Source organism: Marmota flaviventris, chromosome X (genome assembly GCF_047511675.1).
Source record: "Marmota flaviventris isolate mMarFla1 chromosome X, mMarFla1.hap1, whole genome shotgun sequence".
NCBI lineage: Eukaryota > Metazoa > Chordata > Mammalia > Rodentia > Sciuridae > Marmota > Marmota flaviventris.
The window spans coordinates 109,279,735-109,288,362 of record NC_092518.1 but is presented as its reverse complement, the minus strand read 5'-3'; positions in this window follow the sequence as shown (position 1 = coordinate 109,288,362).

Sequence of the window (8,628 nt, the reverse complement as noted above, 5' to 3'; positions counted from 1 at the left end):
TTAGGCAAATTTATTAAATTAATTATTTTTCTAATTCCAATTATTGCCTTATTATTATCCCAGATTAAAGTACATCACAATTAGTTTTATTTATTTGTTTGTTTGTTTACTTGTTTGTTTATTTATTTATTTATTTATTTATTTATATGTGGTGCTGAGGATTGAACCCAGTTCCTCACACATGTTAGGCAAGTGTTGTACCACTGAGATGCAACCCCAGCCCCACAATTAATTTTAACACAATAAAGTACTAAGTATTTAAAGACTACTACTGTCTTCTCTTAAACTGTGCTCTCTTTCCATATCAAAAAAGTACTTTAGGGCTGGGTTGTGGCTCAGTGGTAGTGCACTTGCCTAGCACGTGTGAGGCACTGGGTTCTATCCTCAGCACCACATTAAAAAATAAATAAAACAAAGGCTTTCTGTCCATCTACAACTACACAAAATTTTTTTCAAAAAATTACTTCATTTCCAAGTGACATCATAAGGAATACAATTTTTAAACATTTTTTATTTTTTAGTTGTAGTTGGACAAAATACCTTTATTTTATTTATTTTTATGTGGTGCTGAGGATTGAATCCAGGGCCTTGCACATGCTAGGTGAGTGCTCTACAACTGAGCCACAACCACAGCTCAGGAATACAATTTTAATTTCAACAAGAATTACCTTAGCTTCACTTTCATTCTCCAATTTTAAAGATGAGTCTTGTGATTTTGTTTTTCTCATCCATTCATTTTTCAGAGAAGAATTACAAAGGAAGGGGCTCATTTACTTTCTGAATTATGAATACATCTTCAGCTAATTGACAATTTCACTTCTTCTTTTCATATTAGGATGTCTTTTGTTTATTTCTCTTGCCAAATTGCTCTAGCTTCCAGCACTATGTCAAAAAGAAGCAATAAGAATGAACGTCCTACTCTTGTTCCTCATCTTAAGAATCAAGCTTTTCAACTTTTAATTATTGAAGATGTTAGCTTTAAAATCTATTATATATGGCTGTTGTTGTACTGAAGTATATTTCCTCCATACCTAAGCTGTTGAGTGATTTTATCATGAAATGATGTTGAGCTTATCAAAATCTATTTCTGAATCTACTGATCGTATTTTTTGTCTTCATTCTATTAATGAATGTATAACATTTATTGATTTTCCTATGTTAAGCCATATTTGCTTCCCAGCAGTAAATTTTACTTGATTGTGATGAATTATTCTTTTAATGTGTTGCTGAGTTTGGTTTGCTATTATTTTTAATTTTTTATTGTAATCACCAGAGTCAGTTTTTTAAATTTTTATTCTAATTTGTTATAAATGACAGAAGAATATATTGCAATTCATATTACACATGTAGAGCACAATTTTCCTGTCCTGGTTGTATATAATGTATATTCACACCATTTTGTGTCTTCACACATATATTTAGAGTGATGATTTCCATGTCATTCCACCATATTTTCTACCCCCATGCCCCCTCCTTTCCATCCAACCCCTTTGTCCTGTTTAGAGTTCCTCTAATCCTCCCATACTCCCCCTCCCAAACTCACTATGAATCAGCCTCCTTGTATAAGGCATTTGGTTTGGGGGATTAAGTAAATTCACTTACATTATATTCTCCAACTCTATCCATTTACCTGCAAATGCCATGATTTTATTCTCTTTTATTGCTGAATAATATTCCATTGTGTATATATGCCACATTTTCTTTATCCATTCATTTACTGAGGGGCATCTAGGTTGCTTCCACAATTTACCTATTGTGAATTGTGCTGCTATAAACATTGAGGTGGTTGTGTCCCTGTAATATGCTGTTTTTAAGTCCTTTGTGTATAGACCGAGGAGTGGGATAGTTGGGTCAAATGGTAGTTCCATTCCAAGTTTTCCAAGGAATCTCCATACTGCTTTCCATATTGGCAGCACCAATTTGCAATCCAACCAGCAATGTATGAGTGTGCCCTTTTCCCCATATCTTCGCCAAAACTTATTATTTTTTTGTTTTCTTAATAGCAGTCATTCTGACTGGAGTGAGATGAAATCTTAGAGTAGTTTTGATTTGCGTTTCTCTAATTGCTAGAGATGTTCAACATTTTTTCATATATTTGTTGATTGATTGTATATCCTCTTCTGAGAGGTTTCTGTTCAGTTCCTTGGCCCATTAATTGATTGGGTCATTTGTTTTTGGGTGTTCAGATTTTTTGAATTCTTTATATATCTTAGAGATTAGTCCTCTATCTGATGTGCAAGTAAAAAAAAAAAAATTGCTCCCAAGAGGTAGCATCTCTATTCACCTGATTGCTTCTTTTTCTAAAAGCTGTTTAGTTTGAATCTGTCCCATTTATTGATTCTTTATATTAATTCTTTCTCTAAAGGAGTCTTATTAAGCAATTCAGGACCTAATCCAACATGATAGAGATTTGGGCCTACTTTTTCTTCTGAGAGATGCAGTTTCTCTGGTTTAATTCCTAGATCTCTTATCTACTTTTAGTTGAGTTTTGTGCACAGTGAGAGATAGGGATTTAATTTCATTTTGTTGCATATGGGTTTCCAGTTTTCCCAGCACCATTTGTTGAAAAGGCTATCTTTTCTCCAATGTACATTTTTGGTGCATTTGTATAATATAAGTGTAATTATGTTTGTTAGTCTATGTGTCCTCCATTCTGTACCATCGGTTTACCAGTTTGTTTTGGTGCCAATACCATGCTGTTTTGTTACTATTGCTCTGTAGTATAGTTTAAGGTCTGGTATAGTGATAACATCTGTTTCACTCTTTCTGCTAAGGATTGATTTAGCTACTCTGGATCTCTCATTTTTCCAGATGAATTTCATGACTGCTTTTTCTGTTCCAATGAGGAATGTCATTGGAATATTCATTGGAATTGCATTAAATCTGAATAGTGCTTTTGCTAGTATGGTCATTTTGACAATATTAATTCTGCTCATCCAAGAACAAGGGAGATCTTTGCATCTTCTAAGGTCTTCTTTAATTTATTTCTTTAGCATTCTGTAGTTTTCATTGTAGGGATCTTTCACCTCTTTTAGTAGGTTGATTCCCAAGGTTTTTTTTTTTTTTTTTTTTTTTTTTTTGACACTATTATAAATGGGGTAGTTTTTCTCTTTTCCCTTTCAGAGGATTTGTCACTGACATACAGAAATGCCTTTGATTTATGAGTGTTGGTTTTGAATCCGGCTACTTCGCTAAATTTGTTTATTAGTTCTTGAAGTTTTCTGGTGAAATTTCCTGGATCTTCTAGATATAAAATCATATTTTCAGCAAATAGTGCTAATTTGAGTTTTCTTTTCCTATGTGTATCCCTTTAATTTCTTTTGTCTAATTGCTCTGGCCAGTATTTCAAGAACTATGTTAAATAGAAGTTTTGAAAGAGGGCATCCCTGTCTTGTTCCAGGTTTTGGTGGGAATAATTTCAATTTTTCTCCATTTAAAATGATGTTGACCTGGAGCTAAGCATAGATAGCTTATATGATGTTGAGATAGGTTCCTATTATCCCTAGTTTTTCTAGTGTTTTGAACATGAAGGGGTGCTATATTTTGTTGAATACTTTTTCTGCATTTATTGAGATGATCATAAGGTTTTTATATTTATGTATATTAAAGTGATGAATTAGATATATTGATTGCCGTATGTTGAACCAACCTTGCATCCCTGGAGTTAACCCACTTGATTGTGGTGCACTGCCTTTTTGATGTGCTTTTGTATTTGATTTGACAGAATTTTATTGAGAATTTTTGCATCTGTGTTCATTAGAGATATTGTTCTGAAGTTTTCTTTCTTTGATGTGTCTTTGCCTCATTTTGGAATTAGAGTAATATTGGCCTCATAGAATGAGTTTGGAAGTGCTCCCTCTTTTTCTATTTCAGGAAATAATTTGTATAGTATAGGTATTAGTTCTTCTTCATCAGTCTTGTAGAACTCAGCTGTGTATCCATCTGGTCCTGGGCTTTTCTTGGTTGGTAGGCTTCTGATGGCATCTTCTATTTCCTTGCTTGAGATTAATCTCTTTAAATTGTGTATACCATCCTGATTTAATTTGGGCAACTCATATGCCTCTAGAAATTTGTCAGTGCCTTTGATTTCTCTCTTTTCTTGGAGTACAAGTTCTCAAAATAATTTATAATTTTTTTTGTATTTCTGTAGTGTCTGTTGTGATATTTCCCTTTTCATCATGTATGTTTATAATTTGAGTTATCTGTCTTCTTCTCTTTGTTAGCATGGCTAAGGGTTTGGCAATTTCATTTTTTTTCACAAAACCAAGTTTTTTGTCAATTTTTAAAATTATTTCTTTTATTTCAATTTCATTGATTTTAGCTCTGATTTTAATTTTTTCCTGTCTTATACTCCTTTTGATGTGGATTTGTTCTTCTTTTTCTAGGGCTTTGAGAAATGATGTTTTGTCATTTATTTGTTGACTTTTTATTTTAAGGAGTGAACTCCATGCAATGAACTTGCTCTTTGTACTGACTTCACAGTGTCATAAAGATTTTGATATGTTTATATGTGTTCTCATTTACCTCTATGATTTTTTCAATCTCCTCCTTGATGTCTTTTGCAAGCCATTGTTCATTTAGTAGCATATTATTTAGTCTCCAGGTTTTGGAATAGTTTTTATTTTTTTATTTTATCATTGATTTCTTATTTCATTCCATTGTGATTGGACAGAATGCAGGGTAGTAGCTCTACTTTTTTTGTATTTACTAAGAGTAGCTTTGTCACATAATATATGGTCTATTTTAGAGAAAGATCAATGTTCTGCTGATAAAAAGTATACTCACATGTTGAAGGATAAAATATTCTATATATGTCACTTAAGTCTAAGTTATTGATTTTATTATTGAGTTCTATAGTTTTTTGTTCAGCTTATGTTTGGAGGATATATCTAGTGGTGAAAGAAGTGTGCTAAGGTCATGCAGAATTATTATGTTGTGGTCAATTTGACTCTTGAACTTGAGAAGTGTTTGTTTGATGAATATAGATGCTCCATTGTTTGGGACATATATGTTTATAATTGTTAAGTCTTATTGGTGTATGGTTCCCTTGAACTGTGTGAAATATCCTTCTTTGTCCCTTTTGATTAACTTTAGCTTAAAGTCTACTTTATTTGATATGAAGATGGAAACTTCTTCTTTCTTCCACAGTCCTTGTGAATGGTATGATTTTTCCCAACCTTTCACATTCAGTCTGTGGATGTCTTTTCTTATGAGATGAGTCTCTGGGAAGCAGCATATTGATTGGTCTTTTTCTTTTGATTGGTGAGTTTAGGCCATTTACATTCAGGGTTATTATTGAGACTTTATTTATATTCCCAGCCATTTTTGTTTATTTTGTTATTTAACTTGACTTGCTTTCTCCTTTTATTAGGTTTTTTCCTTTAATATAATACCTCCCTCTGTTGATTTTTTTAAAAATAAATTTTAGTAGTCAGTGGACTTTTATTTATTTATATGCGGTGCTGAGAATCTAACCCAGTTCCTTACACATGATAGGCAGGTGCTCTGTCATGGAGCCACTGCTCCAGCCCTGCTCTGCTGATTTTTATTGTTGTTTTTCATTTCCTCTTCATAGAATATTTTGCCAAGGCTGCTCTGTAGTGCAGATTTTCTAGCTGTAAATTCTTTTAACTTTTGTTTATCGTAGAAAGTTTTTATTTCATCATCAAATCTAAAGCTTATTTTTGCTGGATACAAGATTCTTGGTTGGCATTCATTTTCGTTTAGAGCTTGATTTATGTTGTTCCAGGTCTTCTAGCTTTCAAGGTCTGCGTTGAAAAATCTGCATATAACGTAATTGGTTTCACCCTATATGAAATCTAATTCTTTTCCCTTATGGCATTTTTTAAGAGAGAGAGAAAGAGAGAGAGAGAGAGAGAGAGAGCAAGAGAGAAATTTTTTTAATATTTATTTTTTAGTTATCAGTGGACACAACATCTTTATTTTATTTTTATGTGGTGCTGAGGATCGAACCCAGCACCCTGCGCATGCCAGGCCAGCATGCTACTGCTTGAGCCACATCCCCAGCCCCTCTCTTGTGGCTTTTATTATCCTTTCCTTATTCTGTATGTTAGGCATTTTCATTATAATGTGCCTTTATGTGGATCTGTTGTGATTTTGTACATTTGGAATCCTGTAAGCCTCTTGTATTTGGTTTTCCAATTTGTTCTTTGTGTTTAGAAAATTTTCTGATATTATTTCATTGGATAGATTGCTCATTCTTTTGGTTTGGAACTCTATTCCATGCTCTATCCCAAGAAATCTTAAATTTGGTCTTTTTATGTTATCCCATACTTCTTGAATGTTCTGCTCATGGATTCTTACTATCTTCACCATGTGATCTACATTCTTTTCAAGATTATATATTTTGTCTTCCTTGTGTGATGTCCTGTATTCCAAGTGGTCTAATCTGTTGGTGATGCTTTCAACTGAACTTTTAATTTGGTTTATTGTTTCTTTCATTTCAAAGATTTTTGTTTGGTTTTTCTTTATATCTCCTATCTCCCTACTAAAGTAATCTTTTGCTTCCTGTATTTGTTTTTGTAGCTCTTTGTCAAAATGATCTTTTGATGCCTGTATTTGCTTTTTATATCATGCTTTAATTCACAGAACATTTTGATTATCTACATCCTGAACTCCTTCTCTGTAATGTCTACTGATGTGTTGGCCATGCATTCTAATAATGTGGTATTTTGATTTGTTTGTGGCAATTTCTTCCCTTGTCTTTTCATGTTGCTCATGTGTCTTTGCTTCTAGCACTGTGGATCTGAGGCTTTACCATTTTTACCCTATAGGCTTTTAGTGCCCAGTAGGGATCCAATACTTCTCCTTTCAGGGGTAGGACAAGGTTAACAGATCCCAATATAAATAATATACCACCTAAAAACAAATAGTTGCTAATAGACTTTTAAAATTTGGACATAATATACAGAAATGGTGAATTCAATTATTATCTACAATATGATCGGTAGGTTTGTAAAAGCATTTACAGTTTCTGATGGTGGTGAAAGAACCAGGGGTGAGGATGTAGAAAGATATGCTGAGGAGGTAGGAGGTGAGGATATAAAGTTATTATATCTTAGGAAGTGTGAAAAAGAAATCTAAAGAAAAAGGTTAGTAGCAGGAGAATAGAGTGGAAGTAATATTGGGCAGATAAGTAAGAGAAAAGTCGGTAGAATACATAAAACAAACTCACATATATATTTAAAAAAATAAAAAAAGTTAAAACAGTAAAAAGTTGGAGAAAAGGGGTAAAAAAGAATATATAACATAACTATAATATACTATTCAATCGTCTCAAAACTCAATATCCTAATTCATCCAAAGTATTAAGTTTCACATATGTTGAGTATGTGAGGGCAGGAGAATAAAGAGGGAGAAGAAGGAAAAAATTGTTTGTTGTTAGCTGGTATCTCCATACTGAGGTTGGTGAAGGTAAGCCTCTCTATTTCCCCTAGGTCCTGGGTGGAGGGCACCTGGAAGTGGGGTGTGGCACCAGCCGATCCCTGAAGGGAGACTGCACCACAGAGATCTCTTTTTGAGCCTGCTCCTATGATGTGAGCACCTGGTCTTATCTCCTTATCTTGCCTGAAGACCTCCCAGTTCCTGGTCTCTGTTAGTCTCTAAACTGTATCACACTCACCCTTTCACTTACTGCTTCCTAATAAGGGACCTTTCTCTTCAGGGCTCTTGTGTGTGGCACTTCAGGCATGCTGCACATCTGCCTGGCTGAGAGCTGTTTTGTTTTGTGAAGTCACTATGCCTGGTTATTACCACTGATCTTCTATTTTGATGGAATTCCTCGCCCTTTTTTGTCTTCCTACTATTCTCCTGCTACTAACCTTCTGGAAATCACTGTGGCTGCTGGTCAGAGGGGGATGTTAGAAACTGGGTGCCTGGCCAGCCAGAGTTCCAAACTTGGAGTTGCCTCCACTAATGATGATGATGAAGGTGACCCAGGATGAAGGCATTTGGTTTAATCGATGGGGTGTCCGGTTGGGTGGGGGGAGTGGGTGATAGCATTTGAAGATAAGTTCAGAGACTGGGTCTGTGTCATGCAGCATGTGGCTGTGGCTGTCTTCAGAACCTGTGTGAAGTTCCCTGGTGCAGGCGGGCTATGGCTTGTAGGGGATTATCTCCATGACTGCAGAGTCCCAAGATAGAGGCGACCATGGGAGCCCCATGTTGGTTGATGTGTGTCCACACAGGAGTAGTGTTTGGAGATCCTGTGCGTGGGAGCTGCCAGATGTCCTGTGTTGGAGCTGCGTCAAGAATTTCTGCTCTTGTAGGTGGCAGAAAGTTCTGCATGGGTGCTGATGCCTATGGTCCTGTTCAGGTACCCTGTAGTTCTGTATGGGTGAGTAGTTGGAACACCTATTCTGAAGCTGAGGCCTGGAGCCCTGCATGGGTATGGTAGCTGTGATTCCTGTGTGGAAACAGGAAAATTACTTGCAGAGAAGCAGTATTCTCACTTCTTAAGTCACAGGTCACAGAGCGACTCAAAATGCTGCCTCCCTCTGGCCTGCCATCTTGGATCCCTGGTTTACTATTATTTTGTTGAGTATTTTTATATCAATTTTCATCAGGAATAATGAACTGTGATTGTGTTTTCATGTAGAATTCTAATCT